Here is a 10,000-nt window from a genome sequence, read left to right as displayed (position 1 = left end):
ATAGGGCATGGTTATAACACTGTCAATGGAGAACTATGGACTGGAATCTAACAGCTTTTGTTGTATTTGTCACATTTGAATCAACTCAAAGTTCTGTAAAAGTCACCACGCTATTTCATTAATTTGGCCTAGTTTTAAATGTCAACAAGCTCTCACAGTCTCACTGCAGAATAATACGTTTTTCCAGGTTTCTCGAAACATCAAATTTCGAAGTCGCTCTAAACATCAAATGTCGATGTGTTTGGGATGAAACATCACATTTGGAAGTTGCAAAAACGAGTGCCTATCACTGAGATTGAAAATGCGACCATTGGAGACAGAGCTTGCGGATTACACCCATCCACCACCCCCGTCCACAACGCCCTAGCAAAACCCAAGCCTACTTATGGTAATAGCACTCACCACTGCCCCTAGTGGCAAAGTCCAGTATTTAGGCAAACAGCTTCCACATGAGCTCTAATATTTTAAGCATATTTGACACACAGAAACAACTCTATGGTTAACTAAGGCATTCATTCTAACTGGGTTAAGATAATGGTTAAAGTTTGACACACAGAAACAACTCTATGGTTAACTAAGGCAGTCATTCTAACTGGGTTAAATTAATGGTTAAAGTTTGAGACACAGAAACATCTCTATGGTTAACTAAGGCATTCATTCTAACTGGGTTAAATTAATGGTTAAAGTTTGAGACACAGAAACAACTCTATGGTTAACTAAGGCATTCATTCTAACTGGGTTAAATTAATGGTTAAAGTTTGAGACACAGAAACAACTCTATGGTTAACTAAGGCATTCATTCTAACTGGGTTAAATTAATGGTTAAAGTTTGAGACACAGAAACAACTCTATGGTTAACTAAGGCATTCATTCTAACTGGGTTAAGATAATGGTTAAAGTTTGACACACAGAAACAACTCTATGGTTAACTAAGGCATTCATTCTAACTGGGTTAAGATAATGGTTAAAGTTTGAGACACAGAAACAACTCTATGGTTAACTAAGGAATTCATTCTAACTGGGTTAAGATAATGGTTAAAGTTTGAGACACAGAAACAACTCTATGGTTAACTAAGGCATTCATTCTAACTGGGTTAAATTAATGGTTAAAGTTTGAGACACAGAAACAACTCTAGAGTTAACTTCAGACCTTCATTCCGATTGGTTAAAACAAGGATTAAGGTTTTGGGACAGGGTTAAAACAGAAAAATAACTCCACAGTTAAGTTTAGTCAGCAATTAAGACTTGCCTTGTTAACTTACTTTGGACAGATGGCACAGCGGTCTAGGCAGCACACTCCTGCTCCATAGACTTCGGGTTCAACCCTAGCTCTGGGCAGTTGTTTTGCCTTTTTTGCCCCTAGTGGATGGTTTTGACAGCGTCTCACGAAGTCCTGGGGACCTGCAAAAACATTAAAGTTTGACTTGAATCTGGACTGATCTCTGTAAATGTAGGCCTAAAATACGGTGCATTCAGAAAGTATTCAGACCCCTTGATTTTTTCCACATTTTGTTACGATACAGCCTTTTCCTCATCAACCTATTCACAATTCCCCATAACGACAAAGCAAAACAGGTTTTTAGACATTTGTGCAAATTCGATAAAAATTAAAAACTGAAATACCTTATTTACATAGGTATTCAGACCCTTTGATATGAGACTCGAAATTGAGCTCAGGTGCATCCTGTTTCCGTTGATCATCCTTGAGATGTTTCTACAACTTGATTGGAGTCCACCTGTGGTAAATTCAATTGATTGGACATGATTTGGAAAGGTACACACCTGTATAAGGTCCCACAGTTGACAGTGCATATCAGAGCGAAAACCAAGCCATGAGGTTGAATGAATTCTCTGTAGAGATCTAAGACGGGATTGTGTCGAGGCACAGATCTGGGGAAGCGTACCAAAACATTTCTGCAGTATTGAAGGTCCCTAAGAACACAATGGCCTCCATCATTCTTAAATGGAAGAAATTTGGAACCACCAAGACTCTTCCTAGAACTGACTGCCCGGCCAAACTGAGCAATCGGACGAGAAGGGCCTTGGTCAGGAAGGTGAACACGAACCCGATGGTCACTCTGCCAGAGCTCCAGAGTTTATCTGTGGAGATGGGAGAACCTTCCAGAAGGACAACCATCTCTGCAGCACTCCACCAATCAGGCCTTTATGGTAGAGTGGCCAGACGGAAGCCACTCCTCAGGAAAAGGCAGCCCACTTGGAGTTTGCCAAAAGCCCCCCTAATGGACTCTCAGACCATGAGAAACAAGATTCTCTGTTCTGATGAAACCAAGATTGAACTCTTTGGCCTGAATGTCAAGCGGCACGTCTGGAGGAAACCTGGCACCATCCCTACGGTGAAGCATGGTGGTGGCAGCATCATACTGTGGGGATGTTTTTCAGCAGCAGGGACTATTAGACTATTCAGGGTGGAGGGAAAGATGAACGGAGCAAAGTACAGAGAGATCGTTGATGAAAACCTGTCCACAGCTCTCAGAACCTTAGACTAGAGTGAATGTTCACCTTCCAACAGGACATCGACTCTAAGCACACAGCCAAGACAACGCAGGAGTGGCTTCGGGACAAGTCTCTGAATGTCCTTGAGTGGCCCAGCCAGAGCCAGGATTTGAACCCTATTGAACATATCTAGAGAGACCTGAAAATAGCTGTGCAGCAACACTCCCCATCCAACCTGACAAAGCTTGAGAGGATCTACAGAGAAGATTGGGAGAAACTCTCCAAATACAGGTGTGTCAAACTTGTAGCGTCATACCCAAGAAGACGTGAGGCTGTAATCACTGCCAAAAGTGCTTCAACAAAGTCCTGGGTAAAGGGTCTGAATACTTATTTAAATGTAGCATTTCAGTTTTTTATTTTTAATACATTTGCAACTAATTCTAAAAACCAATTTATGCTTTGTCATTATGGGGTATAGTGTGTAGATTAATGAAGGGAAATAATTATTGAATTCATTTTAGAATAAGGCTGTAAGGTAAAAAAAAATGTGGATAAAGTCAAGGGGTCTGAATACTTTCCTGACTGCACTGTATGTGGTTGTGGGTAGAGAAGCTCATTGATAAACACACACACGCGTACACACACACCCATCAGTGCATGTTTAGAGGACATGTAACTATGGGGAGCTTAGCCTATTAATTCCAGAGAGATCAATCCACATTCAAGTCTAAATTTGACAGTTTACTTCCCCCCAGGACGTTGACACCCTCAAAGGGGCAAAAAAATGAATTAAAAATAGTACCCATAGGTGGGCTTGAACCCACAGTCTATGGAACACAAGTTCACTGCTTAGACTACTGCACCATCCACCCACAGTGAGTTTGCAAGGCAAGTCTTGATTAATTGCTAAACTTAACTATGGATTTGTTTTTCTGTTTATACTTTATCCCAAACATTAATTGTTAACTTAACCAAATGGAATTAACACCTGAAGTTAATTAGCCTTATCCCAAATCTTAATGCTTAATTTGACCAATCGGAATTAATGCCTTAAGTTAACCCTAGAGTTGTTTCTGTATCCCAAACCTTAACCCTTTACACTGTCGGAATTAATGCCTTAACCGTAGAGTTGTTTCTGTGCCTAATACACTCACCAGAAAAATGAAAACATAGCATTGTGAACTGCCATGGCACAGTGGTCTGAGCAGCGCACTCTGGCTCCGAGAATCACGATTTTGCACCTTGTGCTGGGTAGTCATTTTTTGTATTTTTTTGTTGAGCGCAGAGGAAGGCATATATCGACGTTCTCAGCACCTTTTCAAACGTCCAAAGTTGCATTGTGTTTCTAGTGCTCAGTCTGCCCACACACCCACAGACCTAGTCTCAAACACACACCCACAGACCCAGTCTCAAACACACACCCACAGACCCAGTCTCAAACACACACCCACAGACCCAGTCTCAAACACACACCCACAGACCCAGTCTCAAACACACACCCACAGACCCAGTCTCAAACACACACCCACAGACCCAGTCTCAAACACACACACACACACACACACACAGACCCAGTCTCAAACACACACCCACAGACCCAGTCTCAAACACACACCCACAGACCCAGTCTCAAACACACACCCACAGACCCAGTCTCTAACACACACCCACAGACCCAGTCTCAAACACACACCCACAGACCCAGTCTCAAACACACACACACACACATACACCAAGGGCCGACTCGCTCTCTCTCTCTTTCTCTCACTTTCTCATTGAGCCGTCTCAGTCAGTGCTGCTACAATGCCTCCATCCAAAAAGGACTGTAAAACAAAGGTCAGAAACAGCAGAAAACTTGGACACACCCTGGGTGCTGGTAGTGAGGGTGGGCTTATCGAAGCGAGCCAGTTGGTGTTAGCTAGAGGTGTAAGTGAAGCGTGTAAAAGTGTTTGTGTGTGTGTGTGTGTGTGTGTGTGTGTGTGTGTGTGTGTGTGTGTGTGTGTGTGTGTGTGTGTGTGTGTGTGTGTGTGTGTGTGTGTGTGTGTGTGTGTGTGTGTGTGTGTGTGTGTGTGTGTGTGTGTAAAGTTGTAATTCTGTGGAAATCAATCTAAATATGCCTTCCAGCCATACAGCATATTATTCTGCAATTTCACCACATCATTTGCCTCACAGTCCCAAAATAATGGTGTTTAAATTTGTTGCCAAGAAAGTACTATTACTGCAGAGAGAGAGAAGGAAACAGACAGAGAAAGCGAGGAGTGTGAGAAGGATAGGAGAACAGTCTATGCCACAGACAGACATTAGGATTAAATGAATGTTCATCCCTCCTTCTCCTCTTCCTCAGTAACTACCTCCAAGGTATTTTACAGCCTGGCAGAGTTAAGAGGATTTCACTGCACAGGGAGGATACCCGCTGTTCAATAACTACACACACACACACACACACACACACACACACACACACACACACACACACACACACACACACACACACACACACACACACACACACACACACACACACACACACACACACACACACACACACACACACACACACACACACACACACACACACACACACACACACACACACACACAAGACATACCTCTGTCTGCTGAATACCACAAGGCTTACTGTTAGTCATGGGAATATTAAGTGGCTGTGGCTGTGGTGGTGGTGGTGGTGGTGGTGGGGCAGGGTATTATTCTAATATAATATGATAGGAGAGGGGGTGCTGGTATGTTATGGAACTATGTGAAACTGTAGGATATCAGACCAAACCCACAAAGCCACAGACTGTAGATGGAGATAGATAACGAATGGCTTTTTCAGATTAGAGAGGAGAGAGATGGGGAAGAGAAGGGGGGAAGAGGAGGAGATGGGGATACTGACACTGAGATAGTCATGGCGATGAACTAATGACTGCACACACACACATACACGCTGTGATGAGGACCAGATTGACAACGATGTGTTAGGACGATACCGCAGAGCATCACATTAACTAGCCCGCCTCAGAGAGAGTGAGGGAGAGAGAGGAGAGAGAGAATATGTGCTTCACAGAAAATGGAATTACAGCATTAGAATGGACATAACACTTCTTATGACAGTATAAAAGGGCGTTGGTCAACCACGGTCAGCCATTGCTGTGATAAGACTGTGTAAAACAATGAATCTGAAGATTATGTGAACATTTGGTTTATTAGCTAGTTAGCCAGTTTTAGTGCAATGATACCATTCATTTTTCAAATGAATATGCCAGTATGCCAACATTCCTTACAAACAATATAGTGAACCCACAGCCAGACACTGGCTGAATTCAGTTGATGATAGGACAGACAAGTTGTAAATGCAACAAGTACTGATGTTGTATCATATTTTAACACACAGTTTTCCAAGAAAACAAACACTGAGACTTTTATGGTCTGTTTACATACAGTATATTTTATTTATACAGAACATGTGTTTAAAATGTGTATACATTGTATTTTTAATTCTATGATTATTTGGGGTTGACAATATATCTATGGCACAATTTCTGAAATATCACGTCTTACTTTTATTATCCTGCATCAGTAAAGCTTTGTTCACATTATCCACGAGCAATCCCTTATGTTGTGCCAGATGTGTCAGGACCCGGTGTGATAAACAGTCACTAATAGTCGGCAGAACCCAGAAGATGAGGCAGACACAGCAGTACTAGAGACGGTGGTTTAATCAAAGTAAAAGATCTTCAGGCAAAAATATAAATCCACAACGTCAAAAGTAAAGCCAAGAGAAAAAACGGATATCCTCCAAAATACAAAGAAAATCCACAAAGTGGTAAGAACAGCAAGGAAAAAACAAACCTCAAAAGACTAATCAAAAATAAACAAGAACAAAACCAGAGTACCTCTGGAAAATCCAACAAGAGAAATATAAGTTCACAGCATGGCTGGGGCTGGGTGCTAACATACAAACACTGAGCAAAGAACTGAGGAACACACAGGGTTTAAATACCTACAAGGAAATGACACACAGGTGCAAATAATAATTAGAACAAAGAAAAACAAAAGGTTCAAAAAGGCGCAATGGGGACATCTAGTGACCAAAACCTGAATAGTCCTGGCCAAAACCTGACAAGATGCCAGGCATTTCAATGGGGACATCCAGAACAGAGTGGAATCACAACGGCTCCTTGTGGTTGAAGGTTCTGTTGCGAGATGGATGTCGTATACTTTAAAATATGTCCAAACTTTACATCGTCTGCAGTCCAGCCAGAGTCTGTCGAAGAACAGGAAGTTACCAAACCACAGAAGAAGAAGAAAATATGTGATTTTCAGTGATGGCTTTATGGGATAGCTAGCAACTTGTAAACGATGATGGTAATGAAGTTTGTTTCATGTAATAATTATTAGGTGGAGGTCACTAGCTACAGTGGTATCTTCAACCTAGCCTAGCTTTAAGCTAGCTAGCTAGCTAGCTGCTCTGCAGTGCAGTGCAGCCTAGCTTGACTTGCTAGTAGGTTATAGCAAGTTGAGGAAAAAGTATCTTAATGAAACATGTTTTATTATCAACTGAAACAATATGTTTCTCCTGTCCTGAATGAAAATATCATATTTTGCAATCTCCTAAAATAAATGTGATCTCTGACGAGATACTCTCCTCCATATTGTCTAGCATTGTAAAACCCTATCCTATGCTCCAGTAGCGGAATGAGATTGCATGAAGTTGACATACGGCGTAATGAAATACGTCACGATGTAAACGGGGCATAACCGCAGGAAATGCATAACCTATGCTTCTACTGCCATTCCAGTTAGACTGACTTGGATTTTTCCCTGACCAATATGGCCGCCAACTGTTTATGACATAGCCCTTCTAGTAATTTAATAGGATCACTATGATGTTCCCCTCTATTCATTAGGGTTAGAGCAGAGAGCTCTAATGAAATCTCCTCAATAAAACTCCCTGGGCGCCTCTCCTCCATCAGGCTGTTGTACTGCTGGAGGGAGGGAGTGATGGAGGGAGGGCTGAGAGTATTTTGCAGTGTATGGTTGTAGAGTTGAGGTTGTTTCTGTGCTGTCTATTCAGCACCACGGACAGTTCATGTACACTCACATTCTGCTGAACAATGCAACACTGTGTGTGTGTGTGTGTGTGTGTGTGTGTGTGTGTGTGTGTGTGTGTGTGTGTGTGTGTGTGTGTGTGTGTGTGTGTGTGTGTGTGTGTGTGTGTGTGTGTGTGTGTGTGTGTGTGTGTGTGTGTGTGTGTGTGTGTGTGGTGTGTGGTGTGTGTGTGTGTGTGTTTGCACATTTATGTGTGTATGGAGCCCCACAGTAGCCCAATTAAGGCTTGATCAGATTGGAGAAATCTATTTGTGGAAGCAGAGTTGTGACTACGTGAGATGACTGCTGAAAAACACCCAGAGCCCACTGCAAGAGGACGGGAGAGAGAGAGAGAGAAAGAGAGAGAAAGGCAGAAAGGACAGCAAAAGAGAAGACAGGTTAAGGCTAAGGGGTAAGCAATTAGCTGTGTGTGTGTGTGTGTGTGTGTGTGTGTGTGTGTGTGTGTGTGTGTGTGTGTGTGTGTGTGTGTGTGTGTGTGCGTGCGTGCGTGCGTGCGTGCGTGCGTGTGCGTGTGCGTGTGCGTGTGCGGGTGTGTGTGTGCGTGTGTGCGTATCTCTCTCAGAGCATTAGCAGGGCTGTGACTGAGCCTTATTAAAGAGCAGAAAGATTAATTAATCTCAGAAAGGCACAAACAAACAAACATACTTGCACTCAAACACGCACACAGTAATTGGCGAGGAGATCAATGCAGTCCAGCCATTGGATGCAGTGTGTGTGTGTGTGATGTCCTAACAGCACTGTTGGGGCCAGGGCCATTAGCGTCTCCTGTTTGTGTTTGGGCCTGCAGAGAGGTGGACACACACACACGCCTGCCAGGCTCACCCCTGACCCAGCCACGGCTAATTAACAGTCCGTGTGTGTGTGTGAGGGGGCGTCCCACCCTGTGTTGGCCAGTGCCCAAGATTTACCCTGGCCTGGAGGGAGGGAGGAAGGCCTTAGAGAATGACTGGTGGAGCCAAGCTCACTGCTGGCACTGTACAGTAATACCCCACCCTGCAGAGCGATATAACAGTATAAGGCATCAGAAACACACACAGACCCAATAGTATAATCTCTGTTAATATGAAATGATAGAAACCCTTGTAGGAGTATCTGTTGATCAAACATAGTTATCTCTGCCGTCATAGTGTTAATCCCTGTAGCGTCCACACAGATCCCACTGTTGGTTCTGTTACAGAGTTGAGAAAGAGACAGAGAGAGAGACAGAGACAGAGACAGAGACAGAGACAGAGAGAGAGAGAGAGAGAGAGAGAGAGAGAGAGAGAGAGAGAGAGAGAGAGAGAGAGAGAGAGAGAGAGAGAGAGAGTGAGAGAGAGAGTGAGAGAGAGAGAGAGAGAGAGAGAGAGAGAGAGAGAGAGGAGAGAGAGAGAGAGAGAGAGAGAGAGAGAGAGAGAGAGAGAGAGAGAGAGAGAGAGAGAGAGAGAGAGAGAGAGAGAGAGAAAAAGTAGCGGTAGAGAACCTGCACCAGAGGTACATGGGAAATATCACCTTAGAACCTCAATCATCTAAAACAGAAGTAGATGGGAGGGGAGAGAGGGGAGGGAGGGGAGAGAGGAGGGAGAGGTGCTCAGAGATAAAGCTGACAGCACACTTCATTTAGGTACTGAATGAAATTACATTATGCTCCTGTCATTTCATTTCTCCCCTCCTCCTCTCAGTCCTTCTGTCGCTCCCTCTCTCCCTGGCTGATCTTATAGTGGGGATATTAAGGGCAGTGTGTCTGTGTGTCCAGCCCCAGGCAGGCAGGAGCACCATCACAGCTAACATTTTGACAGACAGGACGGGGCTGACGGTTTGGGTTGAGTCCAAAAAGGCACCCTATTCCCTATACAGTAGAGTGCACTACTTTTGACCGGAGCCCTATGGGCCGTCGTCAAAGTTAGGGCACTATAATGGGAATAGCGTGCCATTCCGGATGCAGCCTTGGTCTGCTACGGTTAGTGTTGTAGACTTCTGAATCAGCAGACAGTATCTAGCATTATGGGAATTTAGAGGTGGTGTGGTGAACCACACTAAAGGGATGAGCTATATTCTGCGTGAGAGTACAGCTCAATCAGAGTATAGTTTGAGACTAGGCTTTGCGGGCTAACATAGTCTTGTGACTCGTAGGCGACCTGGTTTGTGTGTGTACGTTTCTTGGTCAAATCCACTCTGACGTTTCTCTATGCCCCCCTCCCCCTCCTTCCCTCTCCTCCACCCCTCCTCCTCTGTCTCCTCCACCCCCAAATCCCCCTCCCCCCGTCTCTCTCCGCAGGGTGAATCTGTTATAGGGTTCTTATTGTCCCTGATCAGCATTCTGCCCCGTGTTTATGCAGACTCTTCACACTCTTTCTCTCCTTTCTCTCCCTTTCATCTCTCCCATCTTCTCTTTCTCTCCTTTCTCTCCCTTTCATCTCTTCCATCTTCTCTTTCTCTCTCTTTCATCTCTCCCATC

At 43.9% G+C, this 10,000-nt stretch overlaps 1 protein-coding gene across 2 annotated transcripts in view; it reads right to left on the bottom strand.

Moving 5' to 3' along the window:
* The window catches only part of dab1a (DAB adaptor protein 1a), a 300,794-nt gene that overhangs the window by 237,325 nt on the left and 53,469 nt on the right, over positions 1-10,000 (bottom strand). Inside the window, exon 2 of one of the 2 annotated variants that reach the window (XM_055922911.1) lies at positions 1,263-1,401. The exons of the other annotated variant lie outside the window; for it this stretch is intronic. The gene's annotated coding sequence lies outside the window, so the exon portion shown is untranslated. The remainder of the gene's footprint in view (positions 1-1,262; positions 1,402-10,000) is intronic. 2 annotated transcript variants of the gene reach the window in all.

Source organism: Salvelinus fontinalis, chromosome 5 (assembly GCF_029448725.1).
Source record: "Salvelinus fontinalis isolate EN_2023a chromosome 5, ASM2944872v1, whole genome shotgun sequence".
Taxonomy (NCBI): Eukaryota; Metazoa; Chordata; class Actinopteri; order Salmoniformes; family Salmonidae; genus Salvelinus; species Salvelinus fontinalis.
The sequence above is the reverse complement of the archived record's forward strand: the minus strand, read 5'-3'. Positions and strand labels throughout refer to the sequence as shown.